Raw genomic sequence first — 23,819 nt, forward strand, 5'->3', positions numbered from 1 at the left:
CCATCTAGAGCATACCACTCTGTGCTCCTACTATCAGCATCTAGAGCATACCCCTCCGTGCTCCTATCACCATCTAGAGTATACCACTCCGTGCTCCTACTATCACCATCTAGAGCATACCGCTCCGTGCTCCTATCACCATCTAGAGCATACCACTCTGTGCTCCTATCACCATCTAGAGCATGCCACTCCGTCCTCTTCCTATCACCATCTAGAGCATACCCCTCCGTGCTCTTACTATCACCATCTAGAGCATACCCCTCCGTGCTCCTACTATCACCATCTAGAGCATACCCTTCCGTGCTCCTACTATCACAATCTAGTGCATACCACTCCATGCTCCTATCACCATCTAGAGCATACCACTCCGTGCTCCTACTATCACCATCTAGAGCATACCACTCCGTGCTCCTACTATCACCATCTAGAGCATACCACTCCGTGCTAATACTATCACCATCTAGAACATACCACTCCGTGCTCCTATCACCATCTAGAGCATACCACTCCGTGCTCCTACTATCACCATCTAGAGCATACCACTCCGTGCTCCTACTATCACCATCTAGAGCATACCCCTCCGTGCTCCTACTATCACCATCTAGAGCATACCACTCCGTGCTCCTATCACCATCTAGAGCATACCACTCGCTGCTCCTACTATCACCATCTACAGCATACCACTCCGTGCTCCTATCACCATCTAGAGCATTCCACTCCGTGCTCCTACTATCACCATCTAGAGCATACCACTCCGTGCTCCTACTATCACAATCTAGTGCATACCACTCCGTGCTCCTACTATCACCATCTAGAGTATACCACTCCGTGCTCCTACTATCACAATCTAGTGCATACCACTCCGTGCTCCTACTATCACCATCTAGAGCATACCACTCTGTGCTCCTACTATCACCATCTAGAGCATACCCCTCTGTGCTCCTACTATCACCATCTAGAGCATACCACTCCGTGCTCCTACTATCACAATCTAGTGCATACCACTCTGTGCTCATACTATCACCATCTAGAGTATACCTCTCCGTGCTCCTACTATCACAATGTAGAGTATACCACTCTGTGCTCCTACTATCAGCATCTAGAGCATACCCCTTCGTGCTCCTATCACCATCTAGAGTATACCACTCCGTGCTCCTACTATCACCATCTAGAGCATACCGCTCCGTGCTCCTATCACCATCTAGAGCATACCACTCTGTGCTCCTATCACCATCTAGAGCATGCCACTCCGTCCTCTTCCTATCACCATCAAGAGCATACCCCTCCGTGCTCTTACTATCACCATCTAGAGCATACCCCTCCGTGCTCCTACTATCACCATCTAGAGCATACCCCTCCGTGCTCCTACTATCACAATCTAGTGCATACCACTCCATGCTCCTATCACCATCTAGAGCATACCCCTCCGTGCTCCTATCACAATCTAGTGCATACCACTCCATGCTCCTATCACCATCTAGAGCATACCACTCCGTGCTCCTACTATCACCATCTAGAGCATACCACTCCGTGCTCCTACTATCACCATCTAGAGCATACCACTCCGTGCTCCTATCACCATCTAGAGCATACCACTCCGTGCTCCTACTATCACCATCTACAGCATACCACTCCGTGCTCCTACTAACACCATGTACAGCATACCACTCCGTGCTCCTACTATCACCATCTAGAGCATACCCCTCCGTGCTCTTATCACCATCTACAGCATACCACTCCGTGCTACTACTACCACCATCTAGAGTATACCACTCCCTGCTCCTACTATCACCATCTACAGCATACCACTCCGTGCTCCTACTATCACCATCTAGAGCATACCACTCCGTGCTTCTACTATCACCATCTAGAGCATACCCCTCCATGCTCCTACTATCACCATCTAGAGCATACCACTCCGTGCTCCTATCATCACCATCCAGAGCCTAGCACTCCGTGCTCCTACTATCACCATCTAGAGCATACCACTCCGTGCTCCTACTATCACCATCTAGAGTATACCACTCCGTGCTCCTACTATCACCATCTAGAGCATACCGCTCCGTGCTCCTATCACCATCTAGAGCATACCACTCTGTGCTCCTATCACCATCTAGAGCATGCCACTCCGTCCTCTTCCTATCACCATCTAGAGCATACCCCTCCGTGCTCTTACTATCACCATCTAGAGCATACCCCTCCGTGCTCCTACTATCACCATCTAGAGCATACCCTTCCGTGCTCCTACTATCACAATCTAGTGCATACCACTCCATGCTCCTATCACCATCTAGAGCATACCACTCCGTGCTCCTACTATCACCATCTAGAGCATACCACTCCGTGCTCCTACTATCACCATCTAGAGCATACCACTCCGTGCTCCCACTATCACCATCTACAGCATACCACTCCGTGCTCCTACTATCACCATCTAGAACATACCACTCCGTGCTCCTATCACCATCTAGAGCATACCACTCCGTGCTCCTACTATCACCATCTAGAGCATACCACTCCGTGCTCCTATCACCATCTAGAGCATACCACTCCCTGCTCCTACTATCACCATCTAGAGCATACCCCTCCGTGCTCCTACTATCACCATCTAGAGCAAACCACTCCGTGCTCCTATCACCATCTAGAGCATACCACTCCCTGCTCCTATTATCACCATCTAGAGCATACCCCTCCGTGCTCCTGGCACCATCTAGAGCATACCCTTCTGTGCTCCTACTATCACCATCTAGAGCATACCGTTCCGTGCTCCTACTATCACCATCTAGAGCATACCCCTCCGTGCTCCTATTATCACCATCTAGAGCATACCACTCAGTGCTCCTACTGTCACCATCTAGAGCATACCACTCCGTGCTCCTACTATCACCATCTAGAGCATACCACTCCGTGCTCCTACTATCACCATCTAGAGCATACCACTCCGTGCTCCTATCACCATCTAGAGCATACCACTCCCTGCTCCTACTATCACCATCTAGAGCATACCCCTCCGTGCTCCTACTATCACCATCTAGAGCAAACCACTCCGTGCTCCTATCACCATCTAGAGCATACCACTCCCTGCTCCTACTATCACCATCTAGAGCATACCCCTCCGTGCTCCTGGCACCATCTAGAGCATACCCTTCTGTGCTCCTACTATCACCATCTAGAGCATACCGTTCCGTGCTCCTACTATCACCATCTAGAGCATACCCCTCCGTGCTCCTATTATCACCATCTAGAGCATACCACTCAGTGCTCCTACTGTCACCATCTAGAGCATACCACTCCGTGCTCCTACTATCACCATCTAGAGCATACCACTCCGTGCTCCTACTATCACCATCTAGAGCTTACCACTCCGTGCTCCTATCACCATCTAGAGCATACCACTCCGTGCTCCTATCACCATCTAGAGCATACCCCTCTGTGCTCCTACTATCACCATCTAGAGCATACCCATCTGTGCTCCTACTATCACCATCTAGAGCACACCACTCCGTGCTCCTATCACCATCTAGAGCATACCACTCCGTGCTCCTACCACCATCTAGAGCATACCACTCCCTGCTCCCATCACCATCTGGAGCATACTACTACGTGCTGCTATCACCATCTGGAGCATACCACTCCGTGCTCCTATCACCATCTAGAGCATACCACTCCGTGCTCCTATTATCACCATGTAGAGCATACCACTCAGTGCTCCTACTATCACCATCTAGAGCATACCCCTCTGTGCTCCTACTATCACCATCTAGAGTATACCCCTCCGTGCTCCTATCACCATCTAGAGTATACCACTCCGTGCTCCTACTATCACCATCTAGAGCATACCGCTCCGTGCTCCTATCACCATCTAGAGCATACCACTCTGTGCTCCTATCACCATCTAGAGCATGCCACTCCGTCCTCTTCCTATCACCATCTAGAGCATACCCCTCCGTGCTCTTACTATCACCATCTAGAGCATACCCCTCCGTGCTCCTACTATCACCATCTAGAGCATACCCTTCCGTGCTCCTACTATCACAATCTAGTGCATACCACTCCATGCTCCTATCACCATCTAGAGCACACCACTCCGTGCTCCTACTATCACCATCTAGAGCATACCACTCCGTGCTCCTACTATCACCATCTAGAGCATACCACTCCGTGCTCCTACTATCACCATCTAGAACATACCACTCCGTGCTCCTATCACCATCTAGAGCATACCACTCCGTGCTCCTACTATCACCATCTAGAGCATACCACTCCGTGCTCCTACTATCACCATCTAGAGCATACCCCTCCGTGCTCCTACTATCACCATCTAGAGCATACCACTCCGTGCTCCTATCACCATCTAGAGCATACCACTCGCTGCTCCTACTATCACCATCTACAGCATACCCCTCCGTGCTCCTACTATCACCATCTAGAGCATACCACTCCGTGCTCCTATCACCATCTAGAGCATACCACTCGCTGCTCCTACTATCACCATCTAGAGCATACCCCTCCGTGCTCCTACTATCACCATCTAGAGCAAACCACTCCGTGCTCCTATCACCATCTAGAGCATACCACTCCCTGCTCCTACTATCATCATCTAGAGCATACCCCTCCGTGCTCCTGGCACCATCTAGAGCATACCCTTCTGTGCTCCTACTATCACCATCTAGAGCATACCGTTCCGTGCTCCTACTATCACCATCTAGAGCATACCACTCAGTGCTCCTACTGTCACCATCTAGAGCATACCCCTCTGTGCTCCTACTATCACCATCTAGAGCATACCCATCTGTGCTCCTACTATCACCATCTAGAGCACACCACTCCGTGCTCCTATCACCATCTAGAGCATACCACTCCGTGCTCCTACCACCATCTAGAGCATACCACTCCCTGCTCCCATCACCATCTGGAGCATACTACTACGTGCTGCTATCACCATCTGGAGCATACCACTCCGTGCTCCTATCACCATCTAGAGCATACCCCTCCGTGCTCCTATTATCACCATGTAGTGCATACCACTCAGTGCTCCTACTGTCACCATCTAGAGCATACCACTCTGTGCTCCTACTATCACCATCTAGAGCATACCCCTCTGTGCTCCTACTATCACCATCTAGAGCATACCCCTCTGTGCTCCTACTATCACCATCTAGAGCATACCCATCTGTGCTCCTACTATCACCATCTAGAGCACACCACCCCGTGCTCCTATCACCATCTAGAGCATACCACTCCGTGCTCCTACCACCATCTAGAGCATACCAACTGTGCTCCAATCACCATCTGGAGCATACCACTCCGTGCTCCTATCACCATCTAGAGCATACCCCTCTGTGCTCCTACTATCACCATCTAGAGCATACCCCTCCGTGCTCCTACTATCACCATCTAGAGCATACCACTCTGTGCATACCACTCCGTGCTCCTACTATCACCATCTAGAGCATACCACTCTGTGCTCCTACTATCACCATCTAGAGCATACCACTCCGTGCTCCTATCACCATCTACAGCATACCACTCTGTGCTCCTACTATCACCATCTAGAGCATACCACTCTGTGCTCCTACTATCACCATCTAGAGCACACCACTCCGTGCTCCTATCACCATCTAGAGCATACCACTCCGTGCTCCTACCACCATCTAGAGCATACCACTCCCTGCTCCCATCACCATCTGGAGCATACTACTACGTGCTGCTATCACCATCTGGAGCATACCACTCCGTGCTCCTATCACCATCTAGAGCATACCCCTCCGTGCTCCTATTATCACCATGTAGTGCATACCACTCAGTGCTCCTACTGTCACCATCTAGAGCATACCACTCTGTGCTCCTACTATCACCATCTAGAGCATACCCCTCTGTGCTCCTACTATCACCATCTAGAGCATACCCCTCTGTGCTCCTACTATCACCATCTAGAGCATACCCATCTGTGCTCCTACTATCACCATCTAGAGCACACCACTCCGTGCTCCTATCACCATCTAGAGCATACCACTCCGTGCTCCTACCACCATCTAGAGCATACCAACTGTGCTCCAATCACCATCTGGAGCATACCACTCCGTGCTCCTATCACCATCTAGAGCATACCCCTCTGTGCTCCTACTATCACCATCTAGAGCATACCCCTCCGTGCTCCTACTATCACCATCTAGAGCATACCACTCTGTGCATACCACTCCGTGCTCCTACTATCACCATCTAGAGCATACCACTCTGTGCTCCTACTATCACCATCTAGAGCATACCACTCTGTGCTCCTACTATCACCATCTAGAGCATACCACTCCGTGCTCCTATCACCATCTACAGCATACCACTCTGTGCTCCTACTATCACCATCTAGAGCATACCCCTCCGTGCTCCTATCACCATCTACAGCATACCACTCTGTGCTCCTACTATCACCATCTAGAGCATACCACTCCGTGCTCCTATTATCACCATCTAGAACATACCACTCCGTGCTCCTATCACCATCTAGAGCATACCACTCCGTGCTCCTATCACCATCTAGAGCATACCCCTCCGTGCTCCTATCACCATCTAGAGCATACCCCTGCGTGCTGCTATCACCATCTAGAGCATACCCCCCCGTGCTCCTACCACCATCTGGAGCATACCACTCCGTGCTCCTATCACCATCTGGAGAATACCACTCCCTGCACAAACAGAGTAACAATATGCCCCTGAAATGGGACATACAGTTTGTCAGGAAACATTACTGAGGCTTGAGTAGAAACCTTTTTGCCCTGTCGGCTCAGAGCGTTTCACGTCTTTTTAAGTTGTTTACCAGGTGGTATTCCAAAGCCATCCTGACATCAACGCTTCTGTCAACAATAGGATCATCTCACGAGAGACTCCTCATCAGAAAATGGAGGAGACAAGTAATTCTCGTTACTTCCTCATTAGCATTAGGGTATTCCTAGGGGTAGACTCATGTACATATACATTACTGGTCAGTGGGAAAGAGCTGATGGGGAAGTACAACTTTTATTTATAAATTGAAATCATTTAGACAGACTGTATGACAACTGAGCACATCCTTGTCATGGTAGAGGAGTGACCCGATGGAAGTCATTAAAGGTTTGAAAGGAGACAACATGAAGTTTGATCACCGTGAAGGATTATCTGCATTAGCAGGTGGAATTAATACTTTGGGCCCTGTTTGATTTCTCCGTTCCACTGCTGTGTAAGGAAAAGTGCCTTTTCTCTGCCGCCTCTACTAGATTGAAGAACATGAGGAGACGTCGTCCAGTGATGGACAGTTTTGCATGGAGCAAATGGAAGTTAAAGTTGCGGTGACCACCTCCAGTGATTGGTGGTGCTGCAGGAAAAATGTGGTGATTGAAGAATATGAGAAGACGTCTTCCAGCGACTGCCAGACCAGTGAGAGCCACGTGGCCTTTGAAAATGCCTCCGAGACATCTTCCAGTGAGTGGGGGTACAACATGCAACATGCGGTGATTGAAGAATCTAGCAAGACTATTGCCGAGGAGCGCCCGGCCTGTGAGATCCACTCGAAGATGCTGGGGAGGCGTCATTCATTGACTGGCGGTACTACATGGGGTGATCAAGAACCTGGGGAGGCGGCTGATGGTGGTCATCCATCTTGTCTGAACCCCGTGAACATTGAGGAATGTTAAGCGGCGGCGTCTTATGACGAGCAGCATTATTTGGAGACTGAAGGATTCAAAGAAACTTCCATGAATGGTCACCACACTTTTATGAGCCACATCAAGTTAGAAGATGAGAAGGCTTATTCCATCGGTGGCCAGTACCACATGGAACGAGCAGAGATTGAGGAAGGTCACAAAGTATGAGCCAGTGTTCAACGGGTCTGCCCAGCTCTGGTGTCGACTGCTGAGGAGTCCGGAAATGGCTGGCAAAGGTGAATAGCCAAGCACCAGCGGTTGCCCGGCCTTCATGCCCCAAGTAAAGGCTGAAGGCGGTGTAGAAGCGTCTCCAGTTTTTGGCATGTTTATCACACAATAACTGAAGCAAAGAAAGAATTATCTGCCAGTGATGATAAAGAGAACCCTGTCTGCCAAGGAGTGATGGAAGAAGGGAAGAGACTCCCGCTCTCGATCAGCCACCGTGTATGTGGCATATCAAGGTTGAAGATGAGGAGGGTTTGCTTTGGATCTGCAGGCATCTGAAGAAGGGCAGCAGACCCCGCTGAAGACGCCAAGGGTTTGGCAGAGAGCGCGCAGATGGAGGTGGACGAGGACACATGTTCTGTCTGCTCTCAGGAGGCCATTGTCCAATTGATATCTGAGGGAGAGACGACTGTCAGGAATGGCTCCTACCTACTTGTTACATTGGAGATTACAGGGGGGAGTAGGTCCTCTGCTTGCAAACAACTGAATTTAATGACACAGGTGGAAATACAAAGGGAAGAGGGCTTTGTTGAGGATTCCAAGACTTGTGGGGAACTTGAACGTTGAAACAAGACGGATACTTTAACCAAAGGTCTCCCAGATCCCAGAGAGTTTGAATAACCGGAGGGACCCCTTGGCAGGTCTGCGAAGGACTCTGCGGGCCAAATCATATCTGAACAAGGAAGGGAGGTGTCTTCTGAGGGTTGCCATGATCCCTCAAACCCCTGCAAGAGTCCAGCAGAGGAAGATCCTCCCTACATGGATGTCCACCACCCCTTGAACCAAGACGTGGCAGATGAGGCGCAGCGCACGCCGTGGCGCCTCGAAGAGTACACGGTCTACGTGGAGACTGAAGAAGGGAAAGAGCACCCGGTTTTCAGTGACCCCTCAGTCGAGGAAGGTAATGCGCCGTCTGTCTCACAGCAACGACTCCATGGTCCAGGAAGACGAGCCTCCCTTGCCAGACGCGCACGGTTCCAGAAGCCAAGAAGATGGCGATCTATCCAGCTCAGAGGCACGTGACTCACACTTCCAAGATGGCGAGGAGCTCTCTGAGCGGGAGTACCATGACTGGGGAAATTATGGGGGTCATTCCGACCTCGGCGGTCTTTTCAATAGACCGCCGAGGGACCGCCGTACGGAAGACCACCAGTGCTGGCGGTCTTCCGCATGGGCCATTCTGACTGGTGGCAGCGCTCCGCCCGTTTCCGGACGAAGAGCCGCCAACAGCCATACTGGCGGCAGGCGGGGAAGTGGAGGTAGCTCCACCTCCACCGCCACGCCAACAGAACACCGCCCAGCGAATCACGACCTGTGATTCGCTGTGGCGGTGTTCTGTTGGCGTCGCGGTGTCGGCGAAGCTGCCCGTTCCCAGGAACAGGTAAGGTGATCGTCCGCTAGGGAAGGGGGGTGTTGTGAGTTGTGTGCGTGCATGGGGGTGTGCGTGTGTGTATATTGAGGGGGCGTGTGAATGCGTGCATGAATGCAGGGGTGTGTGTGTATGTGCATGATGAATGCATGCATGAATGCGGGGGGTGTGTGTATGTGCATGATGAATGCGTGCATGAATGCAGGGGGGTGTGTGTATGTGCATGAATGCGTGCCTGTATGTGTGATATGTGTGAGTATATGTTGGGGATCAAGTTGGGGGACGGGGGTCCTGCAACCTTTTGGGGGTGGCAGGGGTGGTGGGGGGGGGTAGGGGAGGGAGTCGGGGTGGGGGTTGGGGGTGGGGGAGACCCCTATCAGTGCCAGGGAAGGGATTCCCTGGCACTGATAGTGCTTACCGCCATGGATTGAATGGCAGTCCCCAACCGCATGAAATCCATGGCGGTAAGCCGGGGTCAGGCGGGTTGGAATACCGCCGGCGGTATGTGACGACCGCCGGGCTGGAGACGCCGTGGCGGTCGGAACGGTGAAGCGGCGGCTGACCATGGCGGTAACCGCCATGGTCAGAATACATGAAAAAAGACCGCCAGCCTGTTGGCGGTCTTACCGCCGCTTCACCGCCGACCGCCAGGGTCAGAATGACCCCCTATGTGTCGAATGCTAACAAAGGTGTTTTATTTCTAAACTTTCTGTATTGGTTATTTTGTAATGTACTCATTAAAATGAAAACCAAAGCACTGCAGTCAAATACATTATACATTTACGCATATATTTATATATGTATTTTTAACGATGCGAACAGTTACAATGCATTTCAATTGAATGTAATATAAACAACGTTTACAACGCATACTATTAAATTGTGGCAGTGTTATATAATTTAACTTTCTATAAATAATTTAATACATACGTTTTTTAAAAATATAGCCTACTTCAAAATGCCATTCATACTTCATCATTCTAACATTAATTGTAATTAATACAAATTGTTTAAAAAAAATACTTTAATAGAATTCGATTTCTAATTTGTAGGCGAATATTGTCTATTCAAATAGGAATTTATATTTTAAATACTATTATGGGGGTTATTCTAACTTTGGAGGAGGTGTTAATCCGTCCCAAAAGTGACGGAAAAGTGACGGATTTACCACCAGCCGTATTACGAGTCCATTATATCCTATGGAACTCGTAATACGGCTGGTGGTATATCCGTCACTTTACCGTCACTTTTGGGACGGATTAACACTCCTCCAAAGTTAGAATAACCCCCTATGGCCCTCATTCTGACCTTGGCGGGCGGCGGAGGCCGCCCGCCAAAGTCCCGCCGTCAGGTTACCGTTCCGCGGTCGAAAGACCGCGGCGGTAATTCTGACTTTCCCGCTGGGCTGGCGGGCGGTCGCCTTCAGACCGCCAGCCAGCCCAGCGGGAAAGAGGCTTCCACGATGAAGCCGGCTCGTAATCGAGCCGGCGGAGTGGAAGCTGTGCGACGGGTGCAGTTGCACCCGTCGCGTATTTCACTGTCTGCGCAGCAGACAGTGAAATACATGTAGGGGCCCTCTTACGGGGGCCCCTGCAATGCCCATGCCAGTGGCATGGGCACTGCAGGGGCCCCCAGGGGCCCCGCGACCCCCCCTACCGCCATCCGGATCTCGGCGGTCCGACCGCCGGGATCTGGATGGCGGTAGGGGGGGTCGGAATCCCCGCGGCGGTGCAGCAAGCTGCGCCGCCGCGGAGGATTCAATGGGGCCGCGGTACACTGGCGGGACCCCGCCAGTGGTGCCGGTCCGACCGCGGCTTTACCGCCGCGGTCGGAATCCCCATTGGAGCACCGCCGGCCTGTCGGCGGTGCTCCCGCGGTCCTCCGCCCTGGCGGTCAAAGACCGCCAGGGTCAGAATGACCACCTATGTGTTTTACAATCATTCGTAAATGTAATCCAAAAATGCATGTCCACATATATCAGTTGTTTTAGTCTTAGCCAGTCGTGGACTCAGAGAGACTCACCTTGCCATCGTGTGGGCAGTATTTTAGTACTACAGCGCCATCTAATGGCCATCGAGGTTAATAGCGTCTAAGCCATCATTTATTCTGCTAACTTTATTTGGCATTATTATAGTTACAAAAATTTATAAGAAGTCCATAAAAAAGGAATTCTGTTTTCAAACTCAAGTAGTAATAAAGCATTTATAAAAAAAAAACAGGTAAACAATGTTATCTCAATACGGATCGTGTAAATGTTGGATGATGCAATGACATGCTACATAAACGTGTTGTAAATGTTACTCGAGGTAAATGATCTGTAGTACAGGTAGGAACTCTAGTATCGCTACAATAGTGCTACTCACATACTACAAAATGCTACTCACTAACCTTCACGCGTCTGCCGCACTCGGACGCCTACAGAACAGGAGAGTGGCTGGAAAATGGGGGATACTTCCTACTAACTGGCAGAGGCTAAGGGAGGAGTGAGGAAGGGCTAAGGAGGGGCACGTGCCCACCCCTAACGAGTAACCCATCCCTAATCATGCAGTGCACGTCTGAAGACACCTCGGCCAAAAGGACGCAAAACAGTTATAGGTGCACTCGAGATCAGACCTGGAGTAAGTCTGAATGTTTAATCAGTCTCCAAAATTCATACGTTTAAGGCAAATGTTTTAGATATTTAAATACTGAGCTTTAACGCATCTTTTTTAACAATGATGATGATTTTGTAGCACTTTGTCATGTCTACGGGCTGTACTGTGAATGTACTTTTAGGTGAGAAGCCATTCGCAAGCCTGTCCACCTTATGAAATATTCGGATAGTCTAGTTTTATGGATCAATATGTATAATGTCTGTTTCTAATGTTTTATGTTTTTAGTATTCTCTTCTTAAATGTTTATGAATACAATGTTTTTTTTTTTCACTTTTATGGCCCAATTGGGGCCAAATAGTTCTCCTGATCGATTGATTGATACTGCTCTAGCACAAAGAAAAATAATTCCAAAAGAATGAGAGCACGCTTCATTTCTGACTTAGAATCTGAAAATGCATGGAGCGCGGCAGGGGACTAAAAACTACTGAAAAAACGGGGTAATGCTGCACGGCATGGAAGTATGTGCCAGGAGTATATGGCATGACTGGCATTTTGTGTCAGCCAGCTTAAATCAGCCGTCTAGTTATGTTTGTCTGGTCTAGATGTGGTCCCTTTAAAAAGGAAGTCCTTGATGTATAGAAATACTGAACAGAATATATTTAGGCCCATATTTATACTTTTTGACGCAAATCAGCGCCAGGGCATATTTTCGTCAAAAAGTTTACCGCCGGCTCACGCCATTCCAACGTGCCAGCCGGGCGCCTTATTTATGGAATGACGTTAGCTGGCGCTGCGGCCTCGTTAGCGTCAAAATAAATGACTCTAACCGGGCAGCGGAGGCGAAGGGAAGACTGGCGGTTGTGCGCCAAAGAAAGTTGCAAGTCAGGCTAGAGTCAAAAATATTGTCTCTAACCTGACTAGTGCCATTTGTTACGCACAACCCCCATGGAAATGACTCCTGTCTTAGCAAAGACAGGAGTCATGCCCCCCTGCCCAATGGCCATTGGGCACAGTGGCATGTAGGGGAGCCCAAGTTAGGCCCCCAATGCCACTTTCTTTTTAAAAAAAAATGTACTTACCTGCACTCACGATGGATGGGTCTCCCCATCCATGGGTGTCCTCTAGGGGTGGGTGACGGTGGCAAGGGGTGTCTCTGGGTGCAGGGAAGTGCACCTGTGGACTGCTTCCATGGTCGGAGACCATGGAAATGAGCCCACAGGTCCCTTAACACCTGCCCTGACCCAGGCGTTAAAAAACGGCGCAAATCCGTCTGGGAGCCTTGCTTTAAGGCCCGCCTCCGCCTGTGCGTCATTTTGACACCGGAGGATAAATAAGGCGCACATGCCTTAGAGTCATTTTTTGCACAGGAACGCCTACCTTGCATGTCATTAGTGCTAGGTAGGTTTTCAGGTCCAAAAAAATGACTTGCACTCCATAACTTTGGCGCTGGATGGGTCTAGCACCAAAGTATAAGTATGGAGTTAAGTTTGCGCCGAATTTGTGTAAAAAAAAAATGACGCAAATCCGGCGCAAGCTGAGTATAAATATGGGCCCTAGTGTGGTAAGAGTGATATGAGAAGGTGTTGAACCATGACACTGTTGGTGCGACTAAAGAAGGTAATGCAATTTACACACTACAAATATTACATACCCACCCTCACCGTGTGATTTTATCATACAGCAGATGCTTTTCTGTTTTTATAATATGTAATATCTCAAAAGAACACTAAAGGGACCCCTGTATATAACATGATCACACCCAGACATACTCACCGGATTCTTTAATTTGTTTGGTTCATTTCCAACAAGGTTTACCATACCATAGGAAACCTCTATCCACGTGTATAAATACATCTCTGTCCTGAACGTTCCACATCTTTCTTCTAACAAGGTTCAGCGGTGGCTAGAAAGATAGACAATTCCAGGTTTGAAAGCAAAATTGATGCCAAAGAGATCTGTAAATTGGTTCAATCAACTGATTTGCCTGCCACCCTTCGCCACTCGTGCACAAAAATGAAAAATGTTATTCAAATGTTAACGTTTGGGAAAATCTCAGAATGATACTGTACTAAAACACAAAGTTAACTTGTATTCCATTTAGTTAATGAAAACCATAATGTGCGCACCAGACACGATAAGACAGCAATAAATCTAAATACCAGTCAAAGAAACCTCAATTCATCGCCTCTTCGTGGATTCGATGGGTTCATTTTAGAACAGTCGACATTAACGAGGCATCATTCGATTAAAATAATGAACCGTAACTTTAAAAATCCAGTTTTAGCTCAGTCCTGTTATCTAGTTAACCCTCTTCTATTTGTTTTCTGCCCGTTCGCCTAAAACAACCAGTAATTTAACAATATTCCTCTGCTTTGGGTTCCTCTTGGAATCAACAGTTTCAGGTGCAGGTTTCAATTACACCACTCGGTTTTTATAACAACTTATATTTCTCAGCACTCTGTGTATCAACAAGAGACCCGCTGACAGCTGTGTATCAACAAGAGACCTCCTGACAGCTGTGTCTCAACAAGAGACCCACTGACATCTGTGTATCAACAAGAGACCCGCTGACATCTGTGTATCAACAAGAGACCCGCTGACAGCTGTGTATCAACAAGAGACCCGCTGACAGCTGTTTATCAACAAGAGACCCGCTGACATCTGTGTATCAACAAGAGACCCGCTGACATCTGTGTATCACCAAGAGACTCGCTGACATCTGTGTATCAACAAGAGACTCGCTGACATCTGTGTATCAACAAGAGACCCGCTGACAGCTGTGTATCAACAAGAGACCCGCTGACAGCTGTGTATCAACAAGAGACCCGCTGACATCTGTGTATCAACAAGAGACCCGCTGACAGTTATGTATCAACAACAGACCCGCTGACATCTGTGTATCAACAAGAGACCCGCTGACATCTGTGTATCAACAGGACGTCTGCTTACATCTGTTTATCAACAAGAGACCCGCTGACATCTGTGTATCAACAAGAGACCCGCTGACAGTTATGTATCAACAACAGACCCGCTGACATCTGTGTGTCAAGAGACCTGCTGACATCTGTGTATCAACAAGAGACCTCCTGACATCTGTGCATCAACAAGAGACCCGCTGACATCTGTGTATCAACAAGAGACCCGCTGACATCTGTGTATCAACAAGAGACCCGCTGACATCTGTGTATCAACAAGAGACCTCCTGACATCTGTGTATCAACAAGAGACCTGTTGACAGCTGTGTATCAACAAGAGACCCACTGACGTCTGTGTATCAACAACAGACCCGCTGACATCTGAATATCAACAAGAGACCCGCTGACATCTGTGTATCAACAAGAGACCCGCTGACATCTGTGTATCAACAAGACGTCTGCTGACATCTGTGTATCAACAAGAGACCCGCTGACATCTCTGTATCAACAAGAGACCTGCTGACATCAGTGTATCAACAAGAGACCCACTGACATCTGTGTATCAACAAGAGACCCGCTGACAGTTATGTATCAACAAGCGACCCACTGACATCTGTGTATCAACAAGAGACCTCCTGACAGCTGTGTCTCAACAAGAGACCCACTGACATCTGTGTATCAACAAGAGACCCGCTGACAGCTGTGTATCAACAAGAGACCCGCTGACATCTGTGTATCAACAAGAGACCTCCTGACAGCTGTGTCTCAACAAGAGACCCACTGACATCTGTGTATCAACAAGAGACCCGCTGACATCTGTGTATCAACAAGAGACCCGCTGACAGCTGTGTATCAACAAGAGACCCGCTAACAGCTGTGTATCAAGAGACCCGCTGACATCTGTGTATCAACAAGAGACCCGCTGACATCTGTGTATCAACAGGACGTCTGCTTACATCTGTTTATCAACAAGAGACCCGCTGACATCTGTGTATCAACAAGAGACCCGCTGACAGTTATGTATCAACAACAGACCCGCTGACATCTGTGTGTCAAGAGACCTGCTGACATCTGTGTATCAACAAGAGACCTCCTGACATCTGTGCATCAACAAGAGACCCGCTGACATCTGTGTATCAACAAGAGACCCGCTGACATCTGTGTATCAACAAGAGACCCGCTGACATCTGTGTATCAACCAATCAATCAATCAATCACTGCATTTGTAAAGCGCGCTACATACCCGCAAGGGTCTCAAGGCGCTGGGGAGGGGGGGTGCTACTGGTCGAAGAGCCAGGTCTTGAGGAGTCTTCTGAAGGCCAGCAGGTCCTGGGTCTGTCGTAGGATGGTGGGGAGAGTGTTCCAGGTCTTGGCGGCGAGGTAGGAGAAGGATCTGCCGCCGGCTGTGGTTTTTCGGATGCGGGGAACTGTGGCGAGGGCGAGGTTGGCTGAGCGGAGGCTTCGGGTGGGGGTGTGGAAGCTGAGTCGGTTGTTGAGGTAGGTGGGTCCGGTGTTGTGCAGTGCTTTGTGTGCGTGGATCAGGAGCTTGAAGGTGATCCTTTTGTTGATGGGGAGCCAGTGCAGGCCTCTTAGGTGGAGTGTGATGTGGCTGCGGCGGGGGACATCGAGGATGAGTCGGGCCGAGGCGTTCTGGATGCGTTGGAGTCGTCTCAGGAGCTTGTTTGTAGTTCCTGAGTAGAGGGCGTTCCCGTAGTCGAGTCTGTTGGTGATGAGGGCCTGGGTAACGTTTTTTCTCGTGTTAAGGGGGATCCATTTGAAGATCCTGCGGAGCATACGGAGGGTGTTGAAGCAGGACGCGGAGATGGCGTTGACTTGCCTGGTCATGGAGAGAGTGGAGTCGAGGATGACCCCCAGGTTGCGTGCGTGGTCCGTGGGTTCCGGGGCTGTGCCTAGTGACGTGGGCCACCAAGAGTCGTCCCAGGCTGATGGGGTGGGTCCGAGAATGAGGACCTCCGTCTTGTCTGAGTTCAGCTTCAGTCTGCTGTCCTTCATCCAGTCGGCTATGGCCTTCATTCCTCGGTGGAGGTTAGCTTTGGCGGTGTCGGGATCTTCGGTGAGGGATATGATCAGCTGGGTGTCGTCGGCGTAGGAGATGATGTTGAGGTTGTGTTGTCGTGCGACATGGGCGAGGGGGGCCATGTAGATATTGAACAGTGTCGGGCTGAGGGAGGATCCCTGTGGGACGCCGCAGATGATCTCAGTGGTTTTGGAGCGGAAGGGTGGGAGGCGGACGCTCTGGGTTCTGCCGGAGAGGAAGGATGTGGTCCAGGCCAGGGCCTTCTCTTGGATACCGGCGTCATGGAGGCGTGCTGATAGGGTGCGGTGGCAGACCGTGTCAAAGGCTGCTGATAGGTCCAGGAGGATGAGGGCAGCTGTTTCTCCTTTGTCCATCAGGGTCCGGATGTCGTCAGTGGCGGCGATGAGGGCGGTCTCGGTGCTGTGGTTACTGCGAAAACCAGATTGGGACGGGTCCAGGATGTTGTTGACTTCGAGGTAGCGGGTCAGCTGTTTGTTGACAATCTTCTCGGTCACTTTTGCCGGGAAAGGGAGCAGGGAGATGGGACGGAAGTTCTTGAGGTCCTTGGGGTCCGCCTTGGGCTTCTTCAGAAGGGCGTTGATCTCGGCGTGCTTCCAGCTTTCTGGGAAGGTTGCTGTCTCGAAGGAACAGTTGATTGTTTTCCGGAGGTGGGGCGCGATGGCTGCGCTGGCTTTGTTGAAGACGTGGTGAGGGCAGGGGTCCGATGGGGATCCGGAGTGGATGGAGTTCATGGTTTTGATGGTGTCTTCGTCGCTGACGCTGGACCAGGCGGTCAGGCGACTGGTGCGAGTGGTAGTCGCAGGGGTGGTGGACTCGGTGGTGGGTGAGGTGGGGTCGGGGTTGAAGCGGTCGTGGATGTTGGTGATCTTGCGGTGGAAGAAGGTGGCCAGGGAGTCGCACAGGTCTTGAGATGGCGGGATGTCGTTGGTGATGGAGCTGGGGTTGGAGAGTTCTTTCACGATGCTGAAGAGCTCTTTGGTGTTGTGTGCGTTGTTGTCTAGGCGGTCCTTGAAGGCGGTCTTCTTGGCGGTCCTGATGAGTTGGTGATGTCTGCGGGTGGCACTCTTGAGGGCTGTGTGGTTGTCTGGTGTTCGGTCGTGGAGCCATTTCTTCTCCAGCTTCCGACAGGTGTGCTTGGAGATACGGAGGTCCTCGGTGAACCAGGCGGCTTTCTTGTTGGTGTGGTTGGTTGTAAAGGTCTTGAGAGGGGCGAGGGTGTTGGCGCAGTCGTTGATCCACTGTGTGAGGTTGGTCGCGGCAGTGTCTGGGTCGGTGGGGTTGGTGGGTGGTCTCAGGGCGAGGGCGGTAGTCAGTTGGTCCCCGGTGACTTTGCCCCAGCAGCGGCGTGGTAGCTGTTGGGTGCGGTGGTGTGTGGTGGGTTTTCTGAAGGTGAAGTGGACGCATCTGTGGTCGGTCCAGTGTGCTTCGGTGGTGTGGTTGAAGGAGACGTGGGGGCTTGCGGAGAAGATGGGGTCAAGCGTGTGTCCAGCGGCGTGAGTGGGTGTCGTTACTAGCTGTTTGAGTCCGAGGTTGGCGAGGTTGTCGATCAGGGCGGTGGAGTTGGCGTCGTTGTTGTTCTCGAGGTGGAAGTTCAGGTCCCCGAGGAGGATGTAGTCCGTGGAAGCGAGGGCGTGGGTGCTGATGAGGTCAGCGATGGTGTCACTGAACTGTGGGCGGGGTCCGGGAGGTCTGTAGATGAGAGTTCCTCTGAGGGTGGTGTTGGGGTCGGTGTGGATCTGGAAGTGCATGTGCTCGGCGGTGGTGAGGGTGTCATCGGTGTTCGTTGAGATTTTGATGGAGTCTTTGTGGATGATGGCGATTCCTCCTCCCACTCCGTTGGTGCGGTCTCTGTGGGAGATCTTGTAGCCCTGTGGGATGGCTATGGCAATGTCTGGTGCTGAGGTGGCGTTCAGCCAGGTCTCCGTCAGGAAGGCAACGTCAGGGGCAGTGGAGTCTAGGAGGTCCCAAAGTTCGATGGCGTGCTTGCGAGCAGAGCGGGTGTTGAGGAGGATGCAGCGGAGGTGGTTGGGTTCTCTGGCTGGTGGTGTGGAGGGTTGGATGCTGGAGAATCTGCAGTTCCGGCAGGTGAAAGGCCCCTGGGTGCGTTTCGGGGTGGCCCGGTAGCAGGGGTGGTCTTGTCTGGTGTTGAGTGCGTGGAGGGTGCTTGCGTCGTAGTGCAGTCTGGCGTTGCGGGGGGTGCGGGTTCCAGGGGTTCTGGTGCTGGTGCTGGGTGCGGTCCAGGCGCGGACGGGCGCAGACGGGCTTGCCTTAGGCGCGCCTTCGGCGCGCCTGCTGCGCGCCCGCTTCGCGGCCTCCATATGAGGGCAGAGGGAGGGAGGAGCAGCTGGGAGGTGGGAGCGGGGCGGCCAATGGGAGTGAAGGGGGCGGGGCAGCAGGGGCTCAGCAGCAAGGGCAAAACCCGGGGAAAAACCCAGGGGAAAAACCCGGGGAAAAAACGGCGGGAGAGGGACAACAGAGCACAGGGGTACAGAAGCAAAACACAGGGGCACAGAATGGAAAAAACAAGTGGCACAGAAGCACAAGCTCAGGGGAATAGAAAAAAGGGAGCGAGTAGTCAGGCGGCAAAAGTGGCAACGGAGGTTCAACCCACAGGGGGCTGCGTGGCAGATGGGGGGAGCGACCTGCCTGGTATCATCTGTGTATCAACAAGAGACCTCCTGACATCTGTGTATCAACAAGAGACCTGTTGACAGCTGTGTATCAACAAGAGACCCACTGACGTCTGTGTATCAACAACAGACCCGCTGACATCTGTGTATCAACAAGAGACCCGCTGACATCTGTGTATCAACAAGAGACCCGCTGACATCTGTGTATCAACAAGACGTCTGCTGACATCTGTGTATCAACAAGAGACCCGCTGACATCTCTGTATCAACAAGAGACCTGCTGACATCAGTGTATCAACAAGAGACCCACTGACATCTGTGTATCTACAAGAGACCTGCTGACAGTTATGTATCAACAAGCGACCCACTGACATCTGTGTATCAACAAGAGACCTCCTGACAGCTGTGTCTCAACAAGAGACCCACTGACATCTGTGTATCAACAAGAGACCCGCTGACATCTGTGTATCAACAAGAGACCCGCTGACATCTGTGTATCAACAAGAGACCTCCTGACAGCTGTGTCTGAACAAGAGACCCACTGACATCTGTGTATCAACAAGAGACCCGCTGACATCTGTGTATCAACAAGAGACCCGCTGACAGCTGTGTATCAACAAGAGACCCGCTGACAGCTGTGTATCAACAAGAGACCCGCTGACATCTGTGTATCAACAAGAGACCCGCTGACATCTGTGTATCAACAGGACGTCTGCTGACATCTGTTTATCAACAAGAGACCCGCTGACATCTGTGTATCAACAAGAGACCCGCTGACAGTTATGTATCAACAACAGACCCGCTGACATCTGTGTATCAACAAGAGACCCGCTGACATCTGTGTATCAACAGGACGTCTGCTGACATCTGTGTATCAACAAGAGACCGGCTGACATCTGTGTATCAACAAGACGTCTGCTGACATCTGTGTATCAACAAGAGACCCGCCGACATCTGTGTATCAACAAGAGACCCGCCGACATCTGTGTATCAACAAGAGACCTGCTGACAGTTATGTATCAACAAGAGACCTCCTGACATCTGTGTATCAACAAGAGACCCGCTGACAGCTGTGTATCAACAAGAGACCTCCTGACATCTGTGTATCAACAAGAGACCCGCTGACATCCGTGTATCAACAAGAGACCCGCTGACATCTGTGTATCAACAAGAGACCTCCTGACAGCTGTGTCTCAACAAGAGACCCACTGACATCTGTGTATCAACAAGAGACCCGCTGACATCTGTGTATCAACAAGAGACACACTGACAGCTGTGTATCAACAAGAGACCCGCTGACAGCTGTGTATCAACAAGAGACCCGCTGACATCTGTGTATCAACAAGAGACCCGCTGACAGTTATGTATCAACAACAGACCCGCTGACATCTGTGTATCAACAAGAGACCCGCTGACATCTGTGTATCAACAGGACGTCTGCTGACATCTGTGTATCAACAAGACGTCTGCTGACATCTGTGTATCAACAAGATACCCGCCGACATCTGAGTATCAACAAGAGACCTGCTGACAGCTGTGTATCAACAAGAGACCCGCTGACATCTGTGTATCAACAAGAGACCCGCTGACATCTGTGTATCAACAAGAGACCCGCTGACAGCTGTGTATCAACAAGAGACCCGCTGACAGCTGTGTATCAACAAGAGACCTCCTGACATCTGTGTATCAACAAGAGACCCGCTGACATCTGTGTATCAACAAGAGACCCGCTGACATCTGTGTATCAACAACAGACCCGCTGACATCTGTGTATCAACAAGAGACCCGCTGACATCTGTGTATCAACAAGAGACCCGCTGACATCTCTGTATCAACAAGAGACCCACTGACATCTGTGTATCAACAAGAGACCCGCTGACATCTGTGTATCAACAAGAGACCCGCTGACATCTGTGTATCAACAAGAGACCCACTGACAGCTGTGTATCAAGAGACCCGCTGACATATGTGTATCAACAAGAGACCCGCTGACATCTGTGTATCAAGAGACCCGCTGACATCTCTGTATCAACAAGAGACCTGCTGACATCAGTGTATCAACAGGACGTCTGCTGACATCTGTTTATCAACAAGAGACCCGCTGACATCTGTGTATCAACAAGAGACCTCCTGACATCTGTGTATCAACAAAAGACCCGCTGACATCTGTGTATCAACAGGACGTCTGCTGACATCTGTGTATCAACAAAAGACCCGCTGACATCTCTGTATCAACAAGAGACTCGCTGACATCTGTGTATCAACAAGAGACCCGCTGACATCTGTGTATCAACAAGAGACCCGCTGACATCTCTGTATCAACAAGAGACCCGCTGACATCAGTGTATCAACAAGAGACCCACTGACATCTGTGTATCAACAAGAGACCCGCTGACATCTGTGTATCAACAAGAGACCCGCTGACATCTGTGTATCAACAAGAGACCCGCTGACATCTCTGTATCAACAAGAGACCCGCTGACATCAGTGTATCAACAAGAGACCCACTGACATCTGTGTATCAACAAGAGACCCGCTGACATCTGTGTATCAAGAGACCCGCTGACAGCTGTGTATCAACAAGAGACCCCCTGACCACTGTGTACCAAAAAGAGATCCGCTGACATCTGTGTATCAACAAGAGACCTGCTGACATCTGTGTATCAACAAGACGTCTGCTGACATCTGTGTATCAACAAGAGACCCGCCGACATCTGTGTATCAACAAGAGACCTCCTGACAGCTGTGTATCAACAAGAGACCCACTGACATCTGTGTATCAACAAGAGACCTCCTGACAGCTGTGTCTCAACAAGAGACCCACTGACATCTGAGTATCAACAAGAGACCCCCTGACATCTGTGTATCAACAAGAGACCTCCTGACAGCTGTGTCTCAACAAGAGACCCACTGACATCTGAGTATCAACAAGAGACCCCCTGACATCTGTGTATCAACAAGAGACCCGCTGACAGTTATGTATCAACAACAGACCCGCTGACATCTGTGTATCAACAAGAGACCCGCTGACAGTTATGTATCAAAAACAGACCCGCTGACATCTCTGTATCAACAAGAGACCCGCTGACATCTGTGTATCAACAAGAGACCTCCTGACAGCTGTGTCTCAACAAGAGACCCGCTGACATATGTGTATCAACAAGAGACCCGCTGATATCTGTGTATCAACAAGAGACCCGCTGACATCTGTGCATCAACAAGAGACCTGCTGACAGTTATGTATCAACAAGAGACCTGCTGACATCTGTGTATCAACAAGAGACCCGCTGACATCTGTGTATCAAGAGACCCGCTGACAGCTGTGTATCAACAAGAGACCCGCTGACATCTGTGTATCAACAAGAGACCCGCTGACAGCTGTGTATCAACAAGAGACCCGCTGACAGCTGTGTATCAACAAGAGACCCGCTGACAGCTGTGTATCAACAAGAGACCTCCTGACAGCTGTGTATCAACAAGAGACCCACTGACATCTGTGTATCAACAAGAGACCTCCTGACAGCTGTGTCTCAACAAGAGACCCACTGACATCTGAGTATCAACAAGAGACCCCCTGACATCTGTGTATCAACAAGAGACCTCCTGACAGCTGTGTCTCAACAAGAGACCCACTGACATCTGAGTATCAACAAGAGACCCCCTGACATCTGTGTATCAACAAGAGACCCGCTGACAGTTATGTATCAACAACAGACCCGCTGACATCTGTGTATCAACAAGAGACCCGCTGACAGTTATGTATCAAACACAGACCCGCTGACATCTCTGTATCAACAAGAGACCCGCTGATATCTGTGTATCAACAAGAGACCCGCTGACAGTTATGTATCAACAAGAGACCTGCTGACATCTGTGTATCAACAAGAGACCCGCTGACAGTTATGTATCAACAAGAGACCTGCTGACATCTGTGTATCAACAAGAGACCCACTGACATCTGTGTATCAACAAGAGACCGGCTGACAGCTGTGTATCAGGGGACCCGCTGACATCTGTGTATCAACAAGAGACCCGCTGACATCTGTGTATCAAGAGACCCGCTGACAGCTGTGTATCAACAAGAGACCCGCTGACAGCTGTGTATCAACAAGAGACCCGCTGACATCTGTGTATCAACAAGAGACCCGCTGACAGCTCTGTATCAACAAGAGACCCACTGACAGCTCTGTATCAACAAGAGACCCGCCGACATCTGTGTATCAACAAGAGACCCGCCGACATCTGTGTATCAACAAGAGACCAGCCGACATCTCTGTATCAACAAGAGACCTCCTGACATCTGTGTATCAACAAGAGACCCGCTGACATCTGTGTATCAACAAGAGACCCG

At 50.4% G+C, this 23,819-nt stretch overlaps 1 long non-coding RNA gene across 1 annotated transcript in view; it reads left to right on the forward strand.

The window, feature by feature from the left end:
* LOC138296320 (uncharacterized) overlaps positions 1-23,819 on the forward strand; it is a 70,144-nt gene that overhangs the window by 30,157 nt on the left and 16,168 nt on the right. The gene's annotated exons all lie outside the window — the stretch shown is intronic.

Source organism: Pleurodeles waltl, chromosome 1_1, assembly GCF_031143425.1.
Source record: "Pleurodeles waltl isolate 20211129_DDA chromosome 1_1, aPleWal1.hap1.20221129, whole genome shotgun sequence".
In the NCBI taxonomy this organism is placed as follows: Eukaryota; Metazoa; Chordata; class Amphibia; order Caudata; family Salamandridae; genus Pleurodeles; species Pleurodeles waltl.